At 46.5% G+C, this 26,747-nt stretch overlaps 1 long non-coding RNA gene and 1 other non-coding gene across 3 annotated transcripts in view; one reads left to right on the plus strand and one right to left on the minus strand.

The window, feature by feature from the left end:
* Positions 1 to 1,474: 1,474 nt before the first annotated feature.
* The window catches only part of LOC143641874 (uncharacterized), a 62,725-nt gene continuing 37,452 nt past the window's right edge, over positions 1,475 to 26,747 (plus strand). For both annotated transcript variants that reach the window (XR_013155538.1, XR_013155541.1), the window contains exon 1: positions 1,475 to 1,629. This is a non-coding gene — a long non-coding RNA (uncharacterized LOC143641874). The remainder of the gene's footprint in view (positions 1,630 to 26,747) is intronic.
* On the minus strand, positions 17,384 to 17,469 carry LOC143642016 (small nucleolar RNA SNORD71). Its single transcript, XR_013155565.1, has one exon. It is a non-coding gene; the product is annotated as a small nucleolar RNA SNORD71 (small nucleolar RNA).

A 26,747-nucleotide genomic window follows, 5' to 3' on the forward strand; every position in this document is an offset into this window, starting at 1 on the left:
CATTTTGTAGAGAAAAATCCTGAGGGGTAGGGTATAAGGAACCTGTGGTGGGCTGAGCTCGGCGGGGCTCCTGGCCTGTCAGGACAGCCGTCTTGGCCTCAGCAGAGGAGACCTAGTGCTGACTCACAGTCACCCTGCCGTCCCCCTCCTGTCTCCTGGGCCCTCTGACTTCATGCCAGCTGTGAATCTGCACATCCTTTGTGCTTTTTTGCTCACATCTTATGCTTCCTTTGCCATCCCATTTACGCTGCATGTTTCAGTCTCTGGGCCTCTCTCTCTCTCTCTCTCTCTCTCCTTTTTTTTAATGCAGTGATGTTTCTCTTTCCCTCCCTCTTCTCCCCCCCTTTCCCCCATCTCCTCCCTCCACACCAATCAAATTCCTGCTTGCTTCTTGCCATATTCATTATCCTACCTCATCCCCCTCATTCCTAGAAAACAGCTCACAGAGACTCACCCTTCCCCCTCCAACTCCCAGGCCCACCCTCCATAAATTCCAGCAGCCTGACAGTCAGTAACTTTAGCATCACACTTCACAGCTCTCCCAGCTCATACTACTTGTTACTATTCTCTCTGCTACTGCTCTCTAGGGTTTCTGCTAAAAAAAAAAAAAAAAAAAGAGAGAGAAAGAAAGAAAAGAAAAAGAAAGAAAGAAAAGCTCCACTTTAAAAATATCCTGGGCACAAGTTGAGCCCACAGTTAAGTTCACTCACACATTTACACATTTCCCGGTTGTATTCTACCTAGTGCACAGGTCTGTGCTCAATTGTACAGCCAAGGACACCGGGTCCTCAGGGTTCAACAGGAGAGAAGGGAACCCTGCAGACATTCACCAAACCCAGTCCTGGGTCCTCCCCTCTCATCCCCTCCCCTGATCCCAAGCTGATGGGACTCTGCTTTTCCTTTGTCATTCATTTCACTCCTCCTGGAGCTCAGCTGGCCTGGAGTCTGTGTCCATGGGCACACGTGGTGGCCCTGCTGGGTTTCCAAGGGCTCCGGCTCTTCTCCATCTTACCAGGACACAGGAGGCAGCTCAGCTCTGGCTCTCCCTCTCTTTCTCTCCCTGCCCCCAACTCAGCCTGGGCTTTTTCCTGTCTCTCAACTCCACCAGTGCAGCAGCAACTAGCTGAGCTGCTTGCCTGTGAGTGTGAGTGTGTGTGTGTGTGTGTGTGAGTGTGTGTGTGTGTGCCTGCCTGTGCAGCTAGGCCAAGCCTGCAAGCCGGGCCTGTCACTGGAGAGTTTTAGTTTGCATTTAGAAGAAAGGAGGAGGGAGACCCGAGGGGAGGAGGGAAAGGTGGAGGGGGAGTGGGGGTGCGGAGAAGGGAGGGGAACGTCTTGTTTGTGGCTTGTCAGCAATTGCTTCAGACAAGCTTCCATGTGTGAAAGCTACTTGGCATGAATGCCTGGGCCGTACCAAGTGTCACCGCAGCGAGAGGGGGAGTCAGAAGGAAAACAGATCAGACCAGAGCAGACAATAGGCCCCTAAAGTGTTCCCCCTAAGTTGCTTTGATGTTGTCCTGGTGTCTTGATACCAGGAGGCCAGGGATTGCAGGAAAAGGGCCTTTTTTGTCTTCATTCACTTTCCCCCTCAGTTTCTGAAATGATTCTCCAGAATTTCTCCTCATAAAAAAGGTAAGAGCCCTAACAATTCCTTCTTGTGTGCAGGCTGGCTCGCCTGTGCCTGGAAGTGGGGGTCTCCTTCCTGCGCTGCTCAGGAGGAGCGCTGGGGTCCTGCGCCTGGAGCTCCCGCGTTGCCCCTGCAAGTCTTTCCAAGGCGCTCAGGGCTGGGGATGGCCCCTCTTTCCAGGGAACCCCAGTAACACGATCTCGCCTCTGGGTTGGTGGGGGAAAGGGGTGGAAGGAGAGGGTGGGAGGAGGGTGGAGGGTGGGAGGGAAAGAGAGAGGGGGAGAGAAGCCTGAAAGAGAGACAGGGAGACAGGGAGAGAGGGCAGAGCCCTCCTTCGGGAAGCCCAGCCCGAGCCCGGGCGGCCTGGCAGGCTCCGAGCTGTGCCTTCTCAGGCTGAGCCAGGGCTGGCAGGGCTGTGCTGAGTGACTGCAGAGATTGCACCGAGCTTTGTGTGTGCAAGTCTGCCGTGGTCTGTGGGAGTGTGGACTTCCCACACTCTGCCTTGGCACGCCTGTGGTGAAGGGGAGTCACCCCAGTCCTCAGCCCCCGCCCAGACTCTCCCAGGAAGAGCGGCATGGCAGGCGAGAAGGGAGAGCCAGAGAACTCTGCCACCAGACAATCCTCAAACTTTTCCAGCCTCAGGGATCTCCCCAGTCGCAGGCACTGTAAAGCAGCCGGGGTGCCCGAGCCTCAGTTTCCCCACCTGTATAGAGGAGAGAAAGCTGATTGGGGATGCTGCACATCTCCCCGGGATTTAGCAAAACATCCCAGATCACTGTGTCTAAAACGTGGAGAAGTCGCCAAGCTAGAGATGGTGTGGGATCACAGAGTAAGTGTCCTCATGACTCCTGACCACCATGGTGATGACAAACCATCGTTAAGGACACCCTGAGGCCAACACCCCGAGCACAGATCCAGTGTCTGAGCATTTCTAAGGAAACAAAAAGCCCTTTTCCACCTGTTGGCTCCTGTCCCTCTCCCTTGTGTCTTTAGATTTATTGGCCGATTTGTACAGAGAATGGGGTGGGAGGGGTTGGGTTTTCCCCTTTCCTCCTCCCTCCTACATTTTTTTAAAAAGAAGGTCAATGTAAGATGCTTGAGAAGAAAATGTGCCTCCTGTTGTGGTAGTTGATTCGAGACCTTGTGTTCTGGCCCCGGCAGGGCTGCACACACATCTGTAAGCTCTGTCGTGGAGGGTGAAGATTTTTATTGTGGCTTTTAGAGATTAAATGAGATTTATTTACAATTGCCGTTTGTCAGAGAGTAGATACCTTACTGTGTGTGTGAGGGTAGGAATGTGACGGCTCTTTACTCACTGGTGGTTTTGTGGATAAAACCTTTTGCTTTTCAAAGTGACATCTTGAGATGTGGGAGTAGAAAGCTGAAATTAGTACCTAATAGTCATCTCTAAGATGTTTGTTTGGAAGAAAAAATCATGCATATATAGATCTGCATTTTTTTGAATTGTGGGTTTTCTTTCTTGCTCTTACACAGTGATTGCTTAAGATGCTCAGTTGTAGCTCTCTCTGAATTCTCTGGGGGAATTTTGCTTTCTTACCTAATTCTAGGTTTCCTATGACTCTGCTACCTGCCCCCCAAAAAATCTGGAAAGTCTGGGAGGCTGTGACTACTTCCATCCTAACGTGTTTATCAGACGGCCTCCCTGTGATGGCCAGAGGTGGAAGCTAAGGCCAGCCTGGTTGTTCTCCTAGGAGGCCTGGAAACTGATTTCTAGGCAGGGAAAGGATGATGTCTGAAAGACATTCAATTGGTCTCAATCTGGCAAGAAGATACCCGCCCCCTCCAACCCACATTGACTGTTTTATTGGAAGAGAGCGAGACTTTATATCTTAAAACTTCATTGTCTTCTACTCCGTAGGCAGAAGATCTTAGCCTGGTTTGTCGCTGGCAAGCTCTTGGGGCTCAGATACCTGTCAGAATTTCAGAACTGCAATGGAGAAGAAAGGTCACTCATCATGTTTCATTATTCATTTGTTTCATTGCAGTCCCAGGGTTGAACCCAGGGGGCTTCACCACTGAGCTATGTCTCCAGCCCTTTGATTTTTATTTTGAGATGGAGCCTAGGGAGCCTCCCTACGTTGCCCAGGCTGTCCTAGAACTTGTGACACTCTTGCTTCAGCCTTCTGAGCGGCTGGAGTTACGCATGTGCCCCACTGAGCCCAGGTTCATCAAGCTTTAGATGAGGCTGTTAGAGCCCAGGAAAGGCAACTCATGATCCGAGGCGGCCTCACGAAGCTGTGGGGTCATGCAGATCTCACCTGGGGCTCAGAGTGTCCTGTGGGTAGTCCCACCTCGCCCCCCCCACACTCCATCTCACACCCTCCAGCCTTGGGCCATCAAGAGTGGGCACTTCTCTGGTTCTCATGCGAGCTTCTAGCAGCTCTCTGCCCTGCTCTGCCGTCCCGGGCACAAACGGCAAACACGGCCACAACATGGACTGGCACAAACCCACTCATGTATTCATTTGTTAACTCAGCTAATATTTGGGAGCCTTTGTTATGTGTCGGGCACCTTATTGGGCACTCTGGATATAGGAAAAGCACTACAGATAAGCCCCTACCCTTAGGGAGCTTGTAGAGCTGTTGGTATGATCAACATTAAATACATACTTCCACAGATCAGTAATTAAAACTTTTGTTTTTTGTTTTTAGTGCTGGGAGTCAAACCCAGGGCCTCTCACATGCTAGGCAAGTGCTATACCACTGAGCCACAACCCAGCTCTTTTTATTGTATTTTTTATTTCTCATACTATGGATTGAACCCAGGGGCACTTTACCACTGAACCACATCCCAGTCCATTCTATTTCTTAGTTTGAGAGAATTTTGCTGGATTTCTGAGGCTGTCCTTAAACTTATGGTCCCTGGCATCAGTCCCCAGAATAGCTGGGATTGAAAGTGTGCCCCGGCACCCTGATAGGGATCACAACATGATATAGATTCAACAGCAGCATGCAGACGCCATAATAAGACATTCACGTGGTCGACCTAAATTCTCTAACTGGATATGAGCTGACTGTCCTTTTCTCTTTGGGCCTGAGGTTCCCCTGCCCCAGCCAGTCCCGTTTCCACTGGTGACATTCCTAATCATGGAGCCCAGCAATTGCAACGACAAAGACTTTAGGAAATTCTCTCTCTCTCTTCCTCTCCCTCTCCCTCTCCCCCCCCCACAACCCCCAACCCCAGCACACAGCATAGCAAAGACTCAAATAACATCTGCTAACCCTTTACACTTGTACTATTAAATACCTTAACACTTGTTGTGAGCCGGCCTTATAACAGTCATTATCTGGGTAATTCAGTTAGCGGTAGCCTCTGAGCGCTGTTAAATCCTAATAGGCGTTGGAGGGGACTGTGGTTCTGGAGGCTTTCCCCTCGCTTTACTTATTCCATAGTTCCTGGGCTGATACTAACACTTGGCTGCAGGAAACTCCACCATTATTACTGTTATCTTGGAATTTCAAAGGTAGTAAGGGTAGTGAAGTGGCTTTTCCCACTCTTCCCAACATGCCTATATAGAGAGAGAAAAGATTTTTTTAAAAAAATCCCAGCAACAGATTCCATTTTGGTTGGGTTACTAAACCCTTCCCAGTTTGGTGATATCAAAGATAGGGCCACCTCCCCATCCCTGCTCCCGTTTGCCGTCCTCCCTGGAGAGAGGGTATGTTGAAATGCTAGTCCTTTTTGCAAGAAGGCAGATTTATGTTGGTGCCTGTATCACCATTTTCTACATTGTGTCTCTTTCTAGTACGCAAGGAAATGTTGTCTTCAGTGTTGTCAATCTGTCTTTTTTTAAAAAAAAGATTAATTTAATAGCTTAAAAAGAAGATAGACATGCCCACCCACACCTGAATCACAGGTTTGGTGCGTATACTTTGGGAACCTGCACACACACATTGCATGGTTAAGTCACGTCGTGAGCAAACTGAGCGTCATTCCTGTGCACCCCATATTGTTGTGGAGCGATGTGCCCCACCCACACTGTCCACTCCCTAAATCAGAGCTTGCCATGGTCTGCCTTTGGCATTTGAGGCCAATTCTTTCTTGGGGCAGGAGGCACTCTATTTGCAAGTCTTTGATCACTTCCGATTTAACTCTGCCTCCCAAACATGTTACTCACCAGGGAGCTGCCTCTGGCAGAGGAAATCTGAGTTGGCACTGGAAGAGTAATCCAAAAACAGTGGGCAGTTGAGACGTGAGTAAAACAAGGACCTGGTTGGAGGAAAGGTTTAACAGACCGTCCTCAACTCTGGGAGGATAAAAATGAAGACTCTTATGATGTTTTACAAGGTTCAATGTGCATGTGCTGGGTATAAGTAAAAATGCTGGCACCTCTAGTCCCACTAAAGGCAAAACTCACACGATGTGCAGGACACCCCCAGGCTGTTCAGTCCCAAATCCTGTGCTGCATACAGCTTGGTTGAAGGAAATTTTGGACCCCAGCCCTAAGAGACGTAAATACAAAATATAAAATAGAAAACGTCTTCATTCCTTGTAAGTCCTGATATTTCAATGCACTCTAGAATACCTGCTTGGTCATCGCCTGTAAGAGACTGTGAACTCAGTGATACTGTTGTCCTTCGGTTATGTTTGAGTAAGGTCATATGATCATTCAAGAACTCAAGAAAACAAGGTGCAACGTGTGGGTGGCGATTCAGTCGCCAGGTCTTCTCATCGGTGACGAGCAGCAGAGAACAGGCAGTCACCGCACTATTCACGTGTGGACGTGGCATTAAAATGATGACTGTAGTGTGCCCCCCACACACAGACTTTTTTTTTTTAAATACTAGGACTTAGAGAGTATTGATTTTTAAAAATTTTTTTAGTTGTAGTTGGACACGATACCTTTATTTATTCATTCATTTTTATGTGGTGCTGAGGATCGAACCCAGCACCCGGCACGTGCCAGGCAAGCACTCAACTGCTGAGCCCAGCCCCAGCCCTCGATTTAAAGGGAAAAAAAGATCCCCAAATCTGATTAATAATGACATGTTTTCTGCAGGGTACACTGCAGCAGCTTCGGGTTTTGGTTTTGCCAGAATCCGCATTCTAGCTCTCTAGATCTCTTTTCCATGAGAGAATTGGATTGAATCATCCCTACGATTCCTTCCAGCTCAGCTATTCAGAGTTTCTGATTCTGTGAAAAGAATACAGCATGAATCTGGGGTCTTGGTCAAGAAGCCCAATTCAAGAACCATGGGTTCTGTGGATGCTGGGATTCATTCCTGTGCATCCACCGTACAAACTACATTGGCATTTTGAGGTGGAAAGCACTATGGGAAAAAGTAGGGTCTTAATTTATGGATTTTGAAAGAATTTGCCAGTCAGCATGCAGGCACATGTGCAAGACTAAAGAACCATTTTCAAAAGAATAGGCTGCTTCGATGCATGTCTTCATGTATAATAAGTATGAATCTGAACGGACGGCACTGGGTCCACCGCTTCTCCGTTCTTACGCCTTTTCATAAAAACAGGCTGTTTCTTTTTGAATCATGCTCACATGTTTTTTTAGGTGCAAAGGACCAGTTTAAGCGACTGTAGTGCTGGTGATACGTGCCGTGTGTGTGACACTCAGCTTTGGGGACGACAAGACTATTGACAGTCTATGAGGACATTATGAAGACTTGCTGATGTGTACATGTGTGTTGTGTGTGTGCCTGTTGTACATGGGTGTTGTGTGTGTGCCTGTTGTACATGGGTGTTGTGTGTGTGCCTGTTGTACATGGGTGTTGTGTGTGTGCCTGTTGTACATGGGTGTTGTGTGTGTGCCTGTTGTACATGCCTCTAGGATGTGAGTCACAGACTGCTTCTGAAGTGGGCTGAGGGTGAGGCAGAGCAGAGAGGGAACGAACCATGTTTCCATCGATCATGTCACCCTCTGAGCCATTTCAGGCACTAGTTCTTTAAAACTGGTTCGACCATTGAAAAGACATGATTTTAAAATTTTGTACGATAGCTCTTAATGGGATTTTTAGGACCCAATGTAAATTCTCTGTCATTTTTTAGTAAGACCATTTTGCTTGTAGCAAGGGAGACCCTTTCAAGTCTGCCTTGACGGTCAGTAAACCAATGAGTCTCTTAATTGGCCTCATGGTCTGTTTTTTTTTTTTTTTTTTTCCCCACATCTGAAAAAAAAATAGTATATAAGATATAATTACTTCCTAATTGGGAAAGGAGATTTTGAAGACAACAAACAATTCACATATATACTAATACATAATTATCTTTGACTTATATTGATCCTTTTATTCTGGGTTGCTTAAGATTTCTAACATTGGGTATCTTGTTTAATTTCATTACAATCTCAAAGGCAAATGCATAAGAGTGATGTATTATTGATTTTAAAGATAGAAAAGCAGAACGAGTATATCAGCAAGCTTTTTAAAACATACAAATATACTCTAGTAATATGTAAAATATTTATTATTGATGAATGCTAACTGCTTTTATAAAGGAAAAGAAAAGCATATTCTACATATTTATTATTATTGTTGCCAATCTAATTTTTAATGGCTTAAGTAGTTATCAAAAGTAGTTTTACGTCATTCACTTCAAAATTTAAAATGCCTTTGGTCTAAAGCATTGAAAAGCTTTAGTAATTCCACAAAAAACCATAATCACCCTTTTGCCTGAAAAATAAATATACAAACTCAAAACTGCCATTAATAGCATTTGGAAGAAACCAAGCCATCATTTAGCTCAGAAGAGACATTTGTGAACCTGGAGGTAGTTCTATCTTGTCACACACTAGACATGTTGGATTCTTTATTATTCTCGGGCTTGTGCAGTCGGTATGTGTTTGAGGAGGGAGATTTTGTGAGAAGGTATGGCCAGGAGACTCCGAATAAGGGTCAGGGCACAGGCTCTACGGATGCCTGTTTGGTGGCTCACCACACAGAGGTGCGTGACACTAGGGTGTCTAAGGCAACTGTGACCTAGAGGCTGCCCCTCTCCTTGGTCTGCCCTTCTGCTTCTTCCTTCCACACCGGCTCCTGCTGCCTGCAAGCCTCAATCCTGGGCATTTCTTCTGGAAACCCCACCCGAGCTGGGCATGCACCCTGTCACCCTGAGCACCTGTCCTAGATCTTCCGCCTTCCACTCTGGGCAGTGGCTCCCTCAGGGCGAGACGTTTTTAGTGTCTGGACCCCTAATGCTTAGGAAGGGGAGGAACAAAGCAGGTGATCAATAAGTGCTGTAGAATGAGTAAACAATTCACATCGAAATAGAGCCTATTAATTAATTAATGCAAAAGGAATTTAAAAAAAAACCCTGAATTGAAGCATTATATTTCACATTTAAAAAGGAAATCTCCATAAGGTCTTCATCCTTTTCTCTCATTGCGAAGAATAAACTGACATTTGTAGTCAAGTATTTTGTGTGCCCGGGATCCTTTCTTGCTCCAGCTGGTCTCCCCTAAAGCTTGCTTCTCACGTTTCCCGTTCCGGGGCCTCTGATTCTTCACCGATGACTTATTTTCTTCTGCTGAAGAATCACTGAAGATAGATGATTTGGTCACGTTTGCCTGTCCTACCCTGGTAGGACCATTGGTCGATATCTAGGTGTTAGGTACAGGCAAGTTTCCTCTCTCAGAAATGGAGAATGAAGAGGTGTCTGAGAAAGGCCATCCGAGAGCAGCCAGGGGCGCCTGGCGTCCAGGGGTCTGCGTGGCGACCTTCAGAAACGCAGAAGGGAACAATACGCTTCAGTTCTCCAAGACACTTTAAGTGCTGAACGCTCTGGAAAAGGGCTTCCAGGTGCAAAGGACTGACTCAGGGGCATGCGCTGACAGGAGACTCGAGACAGGCTGGAAGTCAGACTGCAGAGCTCTCATCCTGAGCCAGCCCAGGAGGCCTCCTGCTCCCCAGCCTCCTTCTCGGGCTGTTTGCTCGCGTCTCCCCGGCACCTGCTGGTTCAGTCTGTGGCCTTCGCTGACACCCACTTGTAGCTTTTTCAACTTGCGGGGACTCCCACACCAGAACTCTGCCTCCCTACTCTGCCCCCCGTCATGGCTTCTTTCTCATGGTTTTTCTTTATATTCTTCCGGTTGTTGTTTTCCTGGAAATTTCTTCATTCTTGCAGAATTCCGTAATGCAGATCCCAAGGAAGAACCCAGTTAGCACAACTCTCCTTCCCACTGGGACGCCTTCTGTCCTCAGATGGCTGTGTTGGAGTGGCCAGAGGTCGGACGCTCCCCTCTGGTCCAGGAGGCTGGGGCAGGGCCAGGGGGCGGGCAGGGCTGGGGTGGCTGCTTTTTAGGAGGAACCATGGAAGGGCCGTTTTCCTCCCCCGTAGTGGCAGCTTGTACATTTGACGTACCTAATGGAAGTCCATATGGAAGTCTAGGAAACTAAGGATAACCAGGTCATTAAAATTAAGTGTCTCATGGGTGATAATCAGTGGACAGAAAAGACAACCATGGAGACAGCAGATTCACGAGTGAGACCGACCGGGAGAGGGAGGGGTGAGGGTCGACTCTTGGATGGATGATATCGTTGCCTTGTTTCATGTATCTGTTTAACAGCTGGAGTAGGGGAAGAGTGAGCGTGCACACATACTGACATGGAGTCCAGGGCCAGGGCACGAAGCAAGCAGATTCTGGAACTGGAGGCCGAGGATGAGAGCAGATAGAATGCCCAACTCCATAGGACATGTCTTCTGTGTGTGTTTCCTAAACTTCCCCCATCTACCCCTCATCCTTCTCATCTGTAGCTTCTGGAATAATCCGAAGCACTTACGTGAAGTTGGACTGGTTATTCCCTCTTCAACTCACTTAACTGTAAAATAAGGATGATGATCATCATTTCGATACCTTGTCATAAGAGGTAAATCAGATGGGCCCACATATTGAAGGTGACTGTATCACATACCAAGCCTGGCGTGTGATAGGTCCTCATCCAATTGTAGCATTATCTTAGCTCCTTACGAAGAAGGAAGCACTTATGAAATGGTGTGATAAGTAAATTTTCACTTATTGTTTTACTAATTCCTTACAATAATCCTAAAGCACCTGTATTATTATTTCTATTTGATGAATGAGAATACCACAATGATCATCGTTTGCTTTGTGCCAAGGACAGAGCTAGACTTTTTCGTACATTATCTCGTTTAAACTGAGACAGATGCTGCTAATACCTTCATTTCCTCGTTGAGGACCCTGAGGTCTAGAGAGTGTAACTTGCCCAAGTTCATACAACTAAGGTCATAAAACTAGTGAAGGACAATCATAGCTTGAATATAAAGTCTGTGTAAACCCAGGTTCATGTGACTCCAAAGGTTCTGCAAAGTCACAAGTGACTCAGTCAAGGTTCAAGTCTTGTTAAGGGCTTGTTCAGTTCCCTACCAGGGTTCATACTGATTAAATGAAGGATCGCGTTAGGCACCCACCTACAAGGAGCTGGCATCTGAATCCGAGTGACATGATCAAACAGACTAGGGCAAATTTTGGAAAGGTTATAGACAAAAAAAAAAAAAATCTTAATAATTTAAATATGTCAAAATAAGATTTCCAGGACCCAGAGAAGCGATTTAACAGATATGTGGTGAATATTTATTGTGTGTCAGGCAACAAAAAATGAGCTCAGCCACGTGGGGAATGCAGATGAATGGAGTATGAAACCCTTCCTTTAAGGTGCTCCCATCCTGTCGGAGGGAGAGGATCGCACACGTTGTAAAGCACATAGCAATTCTCAAAGAACTACAGGAGTCAATTGTTGCAGAGGACGATTAATCTGGCAATGAAATTTGCAGAAAACTGCTAAGCTTCACGTAGGAGATGTTTGCAAGGTCCTTGAGGGCAAATGTGGAGGAGCCATAGTCTTCAGCTGTCTCCTCCTTCTTCAGACCAGTGGTGTTATGAAAAAGGCATTAATAGCTAACTTGATAAGAAACGAATGTAGTAAGTAACGGATATGCTGACAGGGTTGTCAAAGGTTAGGTTCTTTGAGTGAAAGTAGAGAAACATCTACTCTTACTCAGTGTAAGAACGTATTGGCCTTTTCCTGGTCTATACTTATACAGATACCTACTGAAGGAGTCAGAAAATGAGACCTCCTGTTCTATGCTTCTATCCCCAACTCTGTGTTCTAGAGTTGTACAGTGTTCCAACAAGGACCCACAAATCTGTGGAGTGACCCAATGATGCCCTAGTATCAGTTCTCGTGTGTTGCTCGGTGAGTAAGAAGGCACCAACAGGTAGATCGTCTATGCATCTACTCTTTGATTTGAATTTAGTCTCTAGCTGGGAAGTCCCAATTTTCCTTACATACAATACCAGGTTTTCCGAAAAAAATTTTTAGGGAGTCCTATTTAAGGTATTCTGTCTTGTTTCCATAAGTGTACCACAACCGGTAGTCAGGTGTTGTGTTGTTGTTGAAGGTGATTGGTCAGGTTGAGTCTCTGTATCCTGACCCTTTCTAAGAGGTCAAGTAGACTTCATTCACATGCAGTGAGAAAGTGCATACTGTAAAGTGGAGACCCAGTGACGATCTCTAGCTTTGTTTTGGTTGGTCCTTATTCACGTCCCCTTCCCCCAAACTCTTGTCGACGGACTTCAAGCTCATCCTTTAAGGCCTGTCTCAGTTGTCACTTTCCTCATGAAGATTTTCTCAATTCCTGGAGCCGGAGAAACTCTGCCCCAGAGTGTCCATGTTGTCCTCAACTCTTTTTTTAAAATCTATATTTATTTTAGTTGTGAATGGACCTTTATCTATATGTGGTGCTGAGACTCAAACCCGGGGCCTTACACAGGCAGGGCAAGTGCTCCACCACTGAGCCACCACCCCAACCCCTATCTCCGACCCTCAGAATGACTCTGATAGCTTTATGTGTCACTGCCAGAAACCACTTAGTAGCTGGTACACAAAAGGGCAGGAGTTGTTTATCGCAGGCAACTGAATTGAATGTGTGGCTTCTTTGGGTTGACTTAGAGTACGGTAACGTGGATATATGTGCCTGGTTTCCTTTTAAAAGAGAAATGCTGCTTTTAAAAAGTCTTTTAACTGATTTCAGGATGAAAGAGATCACATACTATGAACGGTAATTGTAATCATTATTAATCAGCATCATTAAAATAGTACATCCTGATAGAATTCCTTCCTTTGCCTGCTTTTGCTGGCAGAGCGGGAAGGCCTGATCAACTAACTGGTCTTTTCCATCTTTAATATCTATGATTCTTTGAAATTTTATGTAGACAAGTGCAAGCTAATGTACACTGGAAGGAACAATTGAAACAGCTCATGCTCACTGATGGGCTCTGAATTACTCTACTTGTAAGTGCTCAGGAAAAAGATCTCGGATTCATTGTGGATCGCTCAATGGAGACATCTGCTCGCTGCGCAGCAGCAGTCAGAAGAATGAATGAGATATAATAGGCTGTATTAACTTTGAGAATGGAGTAAAGAATAATGCAGAAAATAATATAGTGCACATAATTTGGCATTGAATATTTCTGTAATTACAATAAAACATTTTAATGATATACATTGATGTTATGACTTCACCTTAAAATCAAAATTCAGCATTCGGTCCTTTCATTTCAAAGAAAATAAAGCAGAAATACAAAGGATCCAGAGAAAAACAACAGACAGTCTCAAAGACATGCAAGGGGTCTGCCTGCAACGAGACTGAAAAGACGAGGACATTTTAATCTGGGTAAAGGGGGGAAAATGACAGTGTATAAATTTACTTAAAATTAATGAAAGTTGCGGAAAATTGCTAGAGCTGGCTTCTGATTATCCCTGGTAATGGAGGTTGGAGGTAGGCAGTATAACTGAAATCCTCGGTGATCTCCAGCCCTCCCTCATTTCAGCCATTAGCTGCAGCTCCCTTTCCTACCAAAAGTTCTAACAAATGAATAAACACGAGACAGCCCAGCACAGGGTTGTGAACTGAGCAGCTCCAGAGAAGGTGGCCTGGGAAGTTGGAGTGCATATAGAATCTGCCATCAACGTCCCCTGGTCACCTGCACCACCCTGTGTCCCCACCCAGAAAAACAAGTGGAGGTCATGGCTTGCTGGAAGAGTCTGGTCAGTTGTTGTGTGCTGGTGAGTTGAGTTGAGTACTAGTTAAGTTGAGTGCTAGTTAAGAGTGTCTTCCATTCCATGTGCCAGTCTTAGGAACTCCCAGCCTCTGGGGGCTATGTCCACCCTCTCCTCTCTTCAGTCTCATACTTCTTCTTATGTTCTTGGTGCGGGACTTAGAAATAAACGAAATATCTCCTGCATCTCCAGAATCATCCTCAGCATTCCTATTACCTTACTTCTGAAAAGTCTTAGAATGATTTCTGCTCACCTCTGTCACTACACGATCACCTCATCTTCACAGTAGCCCGCTGAAGTGCCCGCTGTCTCCTCACCTTCCGCCCACACTGAGGCACGGTGACTTGGGAGAACACGGGGCAGGAAACAGAGCCGCATCTAGAACTGACTCACCTGGTCCTCCCCTGGGAAGAGACTCGCCTTCCTTACTTCCCTGGGAACTTCGGACCCCTTTGACAAGGAGCAGGACTTTCCTCTTCCCGTGGAGTCTGCCCGTGCACTCTCTTCCCCGTAAGAGGCCATCTTGTCTGATTCTCAACGTTTTATGTTAGCAACGTTAGAAACCCATTCGTTACCGACTTGACTGATAATTAGTGATTTAGTTGAACAAGAGAGTTGAAGCATACAAATGATGGCATCATTCCCTGACCTTTAGCCTCACCTTGGAGTCTAAGGCCTCCGATTAGCCCTCTGACCTGGAGTTGCACCTCTGAGGTGCGTTCTCTCTCTCTCTCTCTCTCTCTCTCTCTCTCTCTCTCTCCATATATATAAATTATTATATATAAATAATATATGTGTATTTGTCTTGGTTTCTTTAAAGTGGAGCAAGACCTTAAAGACAGTTGTGGGACAAATGAATTTTCCCAAATTAAACGATGTTTTGCAATTGGCTCTCCCATGCCTACGTTGACAGCACAGTTTTGTGGTTGTTGGTTTTAGTAACTCACTTTTAATGTCTCTCTCGTATATCCAACTTAGATCTTATAGAAACAATTTCTTTTTTGTACCTGTATTTCTCTACTTTAAAAAAGTTTGATTAAATCATATGATTACAATAATAAGAAGAACTAGCACAGATAGGTCTAGGAACAAACGCATCGAATCTTTGTGAACAGACGACTGCAGCCGAGTATGGGGATCCCAGGGCAGCCCACTGCCACTAGCTGTGGCTCAACATGCCGAGGGGGTGGAGACCACGGCCAGATCAGCAAGCGTCATTGCTTGAGGAAATGCTGCTCAGTAAGGCTTCTGTTCCATATCTCTATTCTAGAAGAGGAATGCCTTAAAGGCCTAGCTTTGGCCTTTCTCCTCAGTCCCAGAACCTAGCGTGATGACAGACATACAAGGGGTCAAATGACTAAGTTCCGGCTCACTGACCATACTTCTGCACACCCTCTGCTGGGGGTACCAAGCAGCAATCCACTGTCTAGAAGTTGGGCTGGGGGGGGGGGGGCGGGGGAGAGGGAGGGAGAGAGGGAGAGAGAGAGAGAGAGACAGATAGAGAGAGCGAGAGAGCGCACTAGCAAATGAATTTCTAATATTGCTGCAAGATTAGATGGCGTATACCATTAAATAGTTAAAAAATGTGAGGTAGCTATAGAGAGGTGGATTTTGTAATATGTATTTTACCTGGCCAACTTCACTGACATAAAATAACAGTGAGGCAACATGCTTGGTAACGTTTGTAAAGGATTAGATATGTTCCTACATGAGGAAAAATCTGCACTGACAACCATGGTCTCTGACTACAAAGAAGGAAAGAAAGACCTCTCTGGTGATCATGTTGGGGGCCAGCCAGGTCAAGAAAGAATCTCCCTTACTGCTGTGCCCCTGCAGCACTGAGTTCATTCTGTGCGAACACCTTGAGCTGAGCACCAGCAGAGGGAAGAAGTCGAATCTGTGGCAGGTGACGGGTTTGGGAAACTGGGAGCAGAGCGTTGGTGAGGGCAGGGATCTCTCCTCACACAAAGCCGGCAGGCGCGTCGGGCCTGGCGTTCGTAAGTGAAGCTCGGTTTAACTCGAGTATGCAGAGCCAGCAGAGCTGGGAGGTACAGAAGGTCTCCATGACCACAGGAAGAACGGGGAGGGAAGGAGTAGACACACTGTACCCCGACCTAAGTGTGTGTAGGTGTGAGGGGGAGTTGGGAATGACCTCCTAGAGATGGGGTGAGAGTGAACATCCTCGTTCGTCTGCCATCTTGGGAATCTGTCAGCCAGTTCCAGCTATGAATCCTGGAGGAGCTTCCTGTTTCCCAGGAGGTCTTGAAAAAGTGTCTAGAAAAGAAGGAACGGGGGCCGGGGCTGGGGCTCAGCGGTAGAGCGCTCGCCCAACACGTGCAAGACCCTGGTTGCACCCTCAGCACCACGTACAAGTAAATAAATAAAATGAAGGTCTTGTGTCCAACTACAGCTAACAAATGAAATATTTTAAAAAAGGAAGAACAGAAACAGCCTTGTACTGAGCACACTGTGTGCCATTCATGTTGCTAATTGTTAGTACACATTGGTGTATTCCTTTGAATATAAATTGCTATTGATTTTTGTGAGGCCCACTTCAATCTGTCACCACGAAATTTGAAAAAAAAAAACACTTCCAATTAAACTGTATGTATGCTATATGTACCATCAATATTAGAATTTTAATATCTTCATTTCAGAGCAATTAAAATGCAAATACATGTGCATCTTAGAATCCATGAGACACGGTACCTCATTTAATCCTGCCAACGACCTTTAAGCTAAGTACTAACATGGGTAGGTGAAGAAAGTGAGGCTAAGGGTCGTGGGGTAATTTGCATAAAGTCAAAGCGCAGGTGTCAGAGCTGGGGTTTGACCCAAACTTGTCTGTCTCCACTGAAGTGCCTTTTCCAAAGTCCTGGGCTGGTGATCGAAACCACTACTTGCCCAGAACGCAGGGATTTTTTAAAAATTGATTAATTAATTAATTAAACATATTTCACTAAAAGCATTTACCTTTGGATCTGTCTCCCAAAGATCAGGGGCAGCCATGACTTCCGAGGGGTAGAAGGAAACTCTGGGGTTCCTCTGGTCTGGTCTCCTGTCGGGGGCCTGTACTCTGATGGTGACACTCCCCCCCGAGGGCCACACAGAGTCTGTAGAAGGACCAGTGGGGACAGGGCAGCTTTGTGCAACCTTCCTGAGCTTTGTTTCATCTTTCACTGGTCCTGGCTTTGCCTGGGAAGACACGTAGGAGTTTCACCCCTCTTAACTACAGGTGGTCCTCCCATGTTTGAAATAGGTCTGAGGGTCCCCAAGAGACTTCTTTTCTCCAGGTGGAACACTAGTTCCTTATAGGACACCGTGTAAGTCTTTTCTCTCTGGCCATTGTACTGAATGCCCTTCGGTTTGTCTGTATTCCTTTTAAAGAGAGGCGTTCAAAGCTGATCACTTGTCTCCATGGGAATGCAGAACCCTCACCTCCCTGCGTTAGGTGTCACAGTCTCTTGGTGTAGCCTCCTCCCCGCTCCCGCATCTCCTTTACTCAGCACAGGCTGCTGTGTAAGCAACCTGGACTTATGGATTCATATATTGGATTTAAGTTATTTTTGCTTGTATCTATTTTGAAATTTATTTTTTTAGAATTAACATTTTGAGGCTTTTTTGGTTTATTATTTGCATTTAATAGTCATTTCTACCAATTTTATAGCATCTTCAAATGAGTTTTTTTTTTTCTTTTTCTTTTTCTTCTTTTCTGTCAGCAAATGGAGTTTTAGCACTGTGATAAGAAATGGAGCCAACAGGTCATCCCTTATTTTCATCCTCTGTCAAATGAGATTTTTAAAAATGCTTTCTATAGCTTTAACCAAATCATTTCTATATTAATTGAGCGGGACAGGTCCAAAGACAGAGGCTTTGGGAGGTCACGATAAATCTTCTGATTGTTCAGCTTCCAGCCCACCAGATTCTTCTGTCATCCCCTGTATTTCTCTATCTTGTCTATACCTGTCATCCCATGTAACCTGGGCAAAACCTTCACACACGGGTATTTTTGTTCCTGTTTTACAGTTAGGCAAACTGATCCATAGACGTTTGTTAAAAGCAGAACCAGGGTTGCATCCAGGTTTTCCTATCCCATTGAGAATGGAGAATGCAAACGGAGTGTTTTCCACCTGGTTTCCTTGAACTGCAGGAGAGTACTTCCGACCCCAAGGAGCCAAATGTCATAATAAAAAGGCTCTTTCTTCCCCTTCCTTCAGAGAACCACAGCCAAAAGAAGGGACCCTCATCCCTAAGGATAGGCTCACACCTGCATCTCTCCACCGACCTCACGTACATATGGAAACAGTGTTTGCTGGGGATGCAGCTCAGCTGGTAGAGGGCCTGCCTCAGTGCACACGGCCCTGGGTCCAACCCCCAGCACCGCAAAGAAAAAAAATGTTTGTAAAAGAAGACTGTTTCCTGGACTCTCCAACCAGTAGTCGGCTCTCTAGGGCCAGGGACTAAGGCCAGAGAACAGAGAGGTGAAGCTGGTAGAAAGCTGGCTCCCAAACTCTGGACACCAGCCTGGAAAGGCCTGCCTCTGTCCACTTCCTGCAGGACTCCATACTTCAGAGTGAAAGGTGGATGAACATGATGATGGGGAACCCCTCCCTGCAAGCCCTCACTAGGACTCAGGAGGAGCCGCAGCCCAGGAGCCACCTACTGCTGCGTTCCCCTCACTAAAGGGACCAATCTGCACGGATCCCTTCACCTTCTAGGAGGAGTCTCCTAAGCTGTGACAAAGGGATGAAAACAAGGCACCTCATCGGTTCCTTATGACGCCCAGATATGATCAGTCACAGACGCTTTCATCTAAGCAAGGTACTAAGAGTCCCTGTCATTTAAACAGCAACAATGCCATGGGATCACCATCTTATTCACAAAAAGAGTCCAGGTCAATGCACGAAGCAAGAGATAGTGAGGAGAGGTTGCTTTGTTGTTTCCCAAGCAAATGTTGCCCCCATTTTCTTAAAAAGCAAGGAAGAAAGAAACAGAAGGCTGCTCCACGAGTGAGTTCTTTCTTCCAAAGCCAAGCCACTTAAAATAAATGAGCTCACCAGGGCCATTGATTGAGGTAAACCCCAACACACTGATCATCTTTGGGATGCTAATATAGTACAGAGAAGAATTGGGAAATCAGCTGAAACCTCTGTCTTTTTTTCAGAACGGGAACTGCTCAACTCAAAATTAATTGCTAAGGGAAATGGTTTTTCATTATTTCCCATAAATCCACCGTGGGGATTGAAGGACTGTGGGTAGTGGGGAGCCACAGACTGGAGTCCATGTCCTGGGCCCGTCAACACAGGGCATGATTCCCAGCAACTCCCGAGTGACTTTTTCCTGACTCCCATTCCACAGACAGCAATGGAAAACTGTCTCCACGCTTATTGGTGTTCCCAGGGTTCCTTACAAGTATCTTGCTGAGTGATGCAGCCCAAAGATGAATTTTAGAATCTATTGTCTATTTATTCCATTGTTCATTCATCCATTCAACACGTATTCATCAGGTACCTCTTGCAAGCACTTGGTTCTTTGGTAGATACTAACAGCCATAAAAAGTGAATAGCATTCGGGCTGGGGCTATGGCTCAGTGGCAGAGCGCTTGCCTCGCATGTGTCAGGCACTGGGTTTGAGCCTCAGCACCACATAAAAATAAATAAAATAAAGGCACTGAGTCCATCTGCAACTAAAAAAACAAAAATAAAATGAATAGTATTCAGTGCCCATCCTCAAGGGGCTAATAATTTGGTAGGGGAATTAACTGTAATACAAAGAAGAATATAATAAATACTCTAAAAGGTTCAGACAAAATCTTGCGGGAGGTTCACATTTAGTCAGAAAGAGCAGAGCCAGTGTTGAGGAGACAGCATCCTTTTACTCCAGAGACTGGATGGCAAAGACCTCAGTAGATGTGATTGAGGAGTGTCAGTTCACTCCCAGGAAATAGTGCAAATAAAAGCCAGCCAGAGGAGCAAGAGGAGCAGGTCGGCCAGATTAGCTGGAGCACAGGATGTATACAGGTGGAGCACAGGACGTATACAGGTGGAGCACAGGATGTATACAGGTGGAGTACAGGACATATACAGGTGGAGCACAGGACGTATACAGGTGGAGTACAGGATGTATACAGGTGGAGTACAGGATGTATACAGGTGGAGCACAGGATGTATACAGGTGGAGCACAGGATGTATACAGGTGGAGTACAGAAGGCATACAGGTGGAGTACAGGATGTATACAGGTGGAGCACAGGACGTATACAGGTGGAGTACAGGACGTATACAGGTGGAGTACAGAATGTATACAGGTGGAGTACAGAAGGTATACAGGTGGAGTACAGAAGGCATACAGGTGGAGCACAGGATGTATACAGGTGGAGCCCAGGATGTATACAGGTGGAGTACAGGACGTATACAGGTGGAGTACAGAAGGCATACAGGTGGAGTACAGAAGGCATACAGGTGGAGTACAGAAGGCATACAGGTGGAGCACAGGATGTATACAGTTGGAGTACAGGACACAGATGGAGTACAGAATGCATACAGGTGGAGCACAGGATGTATACAGGTGGCATACAGAAGGCATACAGGTGGAGCACAGGATGTATACAGGTAGAGCACAGGATGTATACAGGTGGAGCACAGGATGTATACAGGTGGAGTACAGGATGTATACAGGTGGAGTACAGAAGGTATACAGGTGGAGTACAGAAGGCATACAGGTGGAGCACAGGATGTATACAGTTGGAGTACAGGACACAGATGGAGTACAGAAGGCATACAGGTGGAGTACAGGACGTATACAGGTGGAGTACAGAATGTATACAGGTGGAGCACAGGATGTATACAGGTAGAGCACAGGATGTATACAGGTGGAGCACAGGACGTATACAGGTGGAGCACAGGATGTATACAGGTAGAGCACAGGATGTATACAGGTAGAGCACAGGATGTATACAGGTGGAGCACAGGATGTATACAGGTGGAGTACAGAAGGCATACAGGTGGAGTACAGAAGGCATACAGGTGGAGCACAGGATGTATACAGTTGGAGTACAGGACACAGATGGAGTACAGAAGGCATACAGGTGGAGTACAGGACGTATACAGGTGGAGTACAGAATGTATACAGGTGGAGTACAGAATGTATACAGGTGGAGTACAGAAGGTATACAGGTGGAGTACAGAAGGCATACAGGTGGAGCACAGGATGTATACAGGTGGAGCACAGGATGTGTACAGGTGGAGCACAGGATGTATACAGGTGGCGTACAGAAGGACACAGGTGGAGTACAGGACACAGGTGGAGTACAGAATGTATACAGGTGGAGCACAGGATGTATACAGGTGGAGTACAGGATGTATACAGGTGGAGTACAGAAGGTATACAGGTGGAGTACAGAAGGCATACAGGTGGAGCACAGGATGTATACAGTTGGAGTACAGGACACAGATGGAGTACAGAAGGCATACAGGTGGAGTACAGGACGTATACAGGTGGAGTACAGGACGTATACAGGTGGAGTACAGAATGTATACAGGTGGAGTACAGAAGGCATACAGGTGGAGTACAGAAGGCATACAGGTGGAGCACAGGATGTATACAGGTGGAGTACAGGACACAGATGGAGTACAGAAGGCATACAGGTGGAGTACAGGACGTATACAGGTGGAGTACAGAATGTATACAGGTGGAGTACAGAAGGTATACAGGTGGAGTACAGAATGTATACAGGTGGAGTACAGAAGGTATACAGGTGGAGCACAGAAGGCATACAGGTGGAGCACAGGATGTATACAGGTGGAGCACAGGATGTGTACAGGTGGAGCACAGGATTATACAGGTGGCGTACAGAAGGACACAGGTGAGCGCAGAAGGAGAGAAGAGCAGTTCAGGATGACACGGGAGGGTGAGAGAATTCTGACTTGGGTTCTTGGGGACGGGAGGTCTTTGGAGTTCCTGAAGGGGAAGGTGACATTAGCAGACCTTATTCAAGGACATGGCTAGGCCATGGCGGGGAAATACAAAGAGGCTGAGCCAGGAACACTCCTGCAGCAGACCTGGTGGCTCTGGCACGGGCTGAAGGGCGGGGGGAGGCGCAGGCAGGCCTAGGTGCCTGGAAAGTGGCGGTGCTCTTAGGAGAAGGGGTGTGCGTGCACGTGTGCACTCACACTTCAGAGCTGGGCCGGGGGTAGGCTTAGGAGTGATGGTTTTAAAAGGCAAACCAGGTCTCATCGCTCCCCTGCTTAATAATATCCAAGTGGCCTTCAAATGCATTTAGAACAAACTCCTTCCCAGGGCGGAGCATGGGCCTGATGCTCTGGCCCCGACTGTGTTTGCCCTCATCTCCTAACAGGGGGCTTCAGCTGAGCCGCGCTGGCCTTTTCCTTCCCCCAGGTGCACCAAGCTCATTTCTGCCTCAGGCTCCTGCACCTGCTGTGACAATTGCCCACAATCGGCTGCCCTCAGACCCTGCAGGCTGGCTCTTCCCTGTCCTGCAGGTCTGGCTTTCTGCCTCTCCTGACCCGTCCACTGTCTGGCCCTTTACCTACAAGCCCAGCTTTCTCCTTCTTGCTGTCCATAGCACCGCGTTCTGTAGGGATCTTGTCCATCTGTGCACTTTGTGTCTGTCCCCTCCCTCTGTCCTGTGTACTGCTGAGTTCTGACTATCAGGACTGAGCCTGGCCACAGGAGGTACTTCATAAGTAGTTACTGAATGAGTAAAAAGAATGGTTCTTTGGGGAATGTGGTTTTCATACAGGTGTGACATTCAGGTAGACACAGGCAATGAGGAGTGGATATGGGAACTCCAGAAGGGATAATGGGGACACCAACTCATAGAGAAAGAGAGGGTCAGAAAGCAACCCCAGGCCTTTGAGCCAAGATCACCTCGCTGTTTCCGTCTCGGTCGCTGATCCTGCCAATGACCGTTTTGAAATCTGTGGCATCCGTTCAACTTCACTCCCATCCTCCAACTGAGCGTCCTTTGTCCTCAAAGATCATCTACTCAGTGGATTTTTGCAAAAACACTACTTGTCTGAAGTAATTTTGGGAACTCCTGTTTTAGAATTGCCAACAGTCTGCAGCACATTAAAAATGTAAAATATTAATAACCACTGTTCACTCTGCAAGTGCGCCAAGCACTATGCTGTGTTTTTTATAACTTAATTTGGTTGAATCCACTATAACCCTATAAATTGGTAGAATGTCTCCCCAGGTTTGCAGTTGAGGAAGGGGGATTTGGAAATGTAGAACCCTCTGAATGTGCCGGATCTAAGGTCCAGTCCAGGCCTGGCAGCCCCAGAGATTGCATGCTTGGCTTCTTGGCAGCATTCTCCGTGGGAAGAGAAAAGGGAGAAGTCTTCCTTGCTCTGAATGTGGACATGACTGTGGGAACAGCCAGGAGGGCAGGACAGAATTCCAGTTGTGCCATTTCATTGGTGTATGAGCTCAAGCTAGTGATTTCTCAATGCCCGACACGTACTGGGAACTTAAATTTTACTCCTTTCCTCTTCTCTAAGAGATACAACTCCCTGCTGTCCCCATATTGGGGACTGAACTCAGGGGCATCTACCACTGAGCTATATCACAGTATTTTTTTAATAAGGTGCTAAGGCTGGCTTTGAACTTGCGATCCTCCTGCTTCAGCCTTCTGCAGCTACCTACCATGCCCAGCTGAGATATAACGGACTCTTGACTTGTTCAGGGTTGATTGTCTAGTTTGGTGGACTGTTGAGCCCTTCTTTTGCTCATCTTTACTATTCTTATTATATTTTGGGATATTTTATAATTTGTGACCATTTCCATGGTGAAGCTAGGCAAGGGGAGGGATTGGAGGTTGAACTGTCTGGGAGAGGAAGTAGAAAAGTGAAGCCGGAAGTGATGGGTTGGTTCAAAACATTTCTTCATTACTGTTTGAAGCCTGCAACCTTGGACAAACATCTGGGTCTCAATTTCCTCATCTGTAAAATGAGAAAACATCACAGAGTTGTTTTGAATATCAAACTATGCTCATGAAAGGCTCTTGGAGAGCATGAGGTTATATATGATCACAAGGTTCATTATTATTTCCTTCCCTACAAACTGAGAGTCTGTTCTTCTTTCTTAGAAGATCTAAAACAATAATTGTGGGCTGGGGTTGTAGCTCAGTGGTAGAACACTTGCCTCACACTCCTGAGGCACTGGGTTCAATCCTCGGCACCACATAAAAATAAATAAATAAAAATAAAGATATGGTACCCATCTGCAACAAAAAAATAAATAAAATAAAATAATTGTGCTCTATTTGTAACTTTCCAAAATTAAACCCATGCCTTTCTTTATTCTTCAACTGAACAGTTCTCAACCCATTCCCTATTTGATCTGTATACCTGACATTTGGCTCACATAAAATGGCTATTTTCCCTATTCAATATGATAGCCACTATTAACAAAAAGCCATTTAAATTTGAAATAATTAAAATGAAATAAAATTTTAAAATCAGTTTCTTAGTCGCATCAGCTTCATTTTAAAGACTTGATAGCCCCAGATAGCCAGTAGCTACCACTTTTGACACTGTTTACAGAGAACATTTCCATCTTTGCAGAAAGTTCTGTTGCACAACATTGTTGTTTTTCTTGAATTTTCTTGAATTCCACTTCCCCATACTTTCTCCTGATCCTATAGGTACCATAAAAGCAAGCTGGTTGTTTTGAGTTAATTACTCAATGCACTAAACTCAAGGACTAAATCCTAGAATGTCGAGAGTTGACAGGATGCTAGCTAGCCATCATCTATTCCAATCTCTTCACCTTATACCTGAGAAACTGTAAGCCCAAAGGGCTGAGAGCACCTGCACGCCTACCCAGCTCTACGTGGACCCCCTGCTATTATTTCACAGGGTGACTATGGCGGAGACCGGCTTCCATTCCTCTTGCCATGTCTCAGAAGAAAAGGGGCCTGAGACAGAACTTGCAGGTTGCCTGCTGTGCCAGGGGCCGTTCTCCGCCTGCCTGGCGCAGTGCTGTTGGCAAGCTCTCACTGTGCTAGAACAAAGATACGCTGAACGTCCACCCCACCTCTGCAAGACCACAAGTGCTCTAGACAGAGTATTCAGTGCCTTGGAACCTGAATAAATTCCCAGGCCCAGGCCAATACCCTGGGACTGGCCTTACCTCCTCTTTTTCTCTTTTCACTTCAATCCTGAAATAGTTGCTCTTCTGGCAAACGTCTGGGGAATCTGGGATGGGGATTGCTGTCCCCCAGGATCACATGCAACATGATTGTAAGAAATGCCAGGTCTTCGTAAAGCGTAGGTTCCTGGTAGAGGTTTAACTCTCTTCCCTCCAGATCCACCCCTTGCCCCGTCTTCTCACCAGCTGGCCCTTTCCAAGATGACCAACCCAACGCTTGCAGTTACGGTTGCCACCAATGCTACCATGTACTAGAACCCCAAACTACAGTTTCCTAAAATTCTTATCTCTTTGATTAGTTGTCATTGAAAGACCATGGTTGAATAAGCAGTAAGCTGAGAGTTATAAAAGTGTGGGGGGTGCTTTTAAAATTTGTCAAGACCCTTCGCATCAAATCAAAGGATCTGGTTGGTATAAAAGCTCATCTCAAGATAATAGGGTCCAACATTTGAAGTAGCAATCATGCTGGAAACGTCACTGTGTGGTGGCTCTGTCCCTCCAATACGTGTCTCAGTTGAGCAACTGTGGGGTTCGTTGTCAGGTGAAATGGATGTTGGGTCTTGCTGAGGAAGAGGTCAGCTAGCACTTGAGAGTGAACTACGGGGACAGGCAGAGCCGAGTCCAGGTGCATGTGGCCGGAAGCTATTCCATTTGGGGACCTCCTGAAGAAAAGGGCCTTGCAAGAGCTCGGTGAAAGTGAGAGGTCCTGAAGCCGACGGTCCTCGGGTCTCGACTTACCTCTAGGCCTGAGTGTGGCTCCTTTCCTTCTAATGCACAGAGAGCGTCCGGGTGAAGGGGCGCACAGGAGGCTCGGGAGGGGTGACCTCTGGCATCAGGCACTTTCCATCACCTCACCTTGTGTGGGAGCTAGGGGAGGGAGGGAGGGAGGGAGAGGGGAAAGAGAAAGAGAAAAATGCGAAGGTTGGGCGCTGGGGAACAGAGCCTTGGTGGCTGGGAAGCCTACAGGGACTGAGCATCCCCCAGCGTGGGGACGTGTGGCACCCAGTGCTGACGGTGTCTGTCTGCAGTCCCGTCTTACTTGACCGAGGGATACCGCACCCTGAGAGCTCTCTTCAATCCTCCCTCTCCTGACCCCCCACCCCCACCCCGAACGAACAGGGTTTCAACAAGTGGATTTTACAGGCCCATTGGCTCTGGTGACAATGTTCTGTCAGAGTGAAGCCAACAGACGGCAGAATTTAGGAAACTGACTTAGGTCTTTCAGAGGAGAATATTCTAAAAATCTTAAGAGATTGTTGCTATTAGTGCAGCAGCAATGTTGTCAGTGAGTTTAGGAAGAGAATTGTACTCTGGCCTGCTTTTCATAATCACAGATAACTTACTTCCAAAATATTCTAACTGAGGTGACATTTCTTACGTACTTGCCAAATGCCCAAGGCACATGTAAGAGGGAAAGACAAGATGGAACCCATTCATTTACTTCTGAGTCAAGTGAAAGCAAGGAGAGAATGTTTCACTTATAAAAAAAGGTATCCTCAACAATTAATGGTACAAAACCATTATTTTTTTTTTAAGCATCAAAATTGGCGTGTAACTGACCCCAAATGAGAATAATGCCTGATTCTGTGGAAGGAAAGCATGTGGGGAAATAAGGAGACCCGGGAAATGAAAGCAAGTAGTGTTCCTGCACAGTGAAGCCTAGAATCCTTTCTAGTCCTCCCCACCCATCTCAGGAACCAATCTCTCCCTCCCCTAACGCAGAGATTCCCTTATCTACTTAGAAGGTGGCCTTGCTGGTGACCCACACCAGACTGCCTCCTGCCCAACTGCTGGCTGTTGCAGACTTCGGCGTCCGCCCATGGGCACAGGCACATGTCAACGCCAGCACGTGCCACCCTCTCTCCGTGACAGGGCGCGCTGCAGCCTTTCTCACGGAAG

Source organism: Callospermophilus lateralis, chromosome 7, assembly GCF_048772815.1.
Source record: "Callospermophilus lateralis isolate mCalLat2 chromosome 7, mCalLat2.hap1, whole genome shotgun sequence".
Classification (NCBI taxonomy): domain Eukaryota; kingdom Metazoa; phylum Chordata; class Mammalia; order Rodentia; family Sciuridae; genus Callospermophilus; species Callospermophilus lateralis.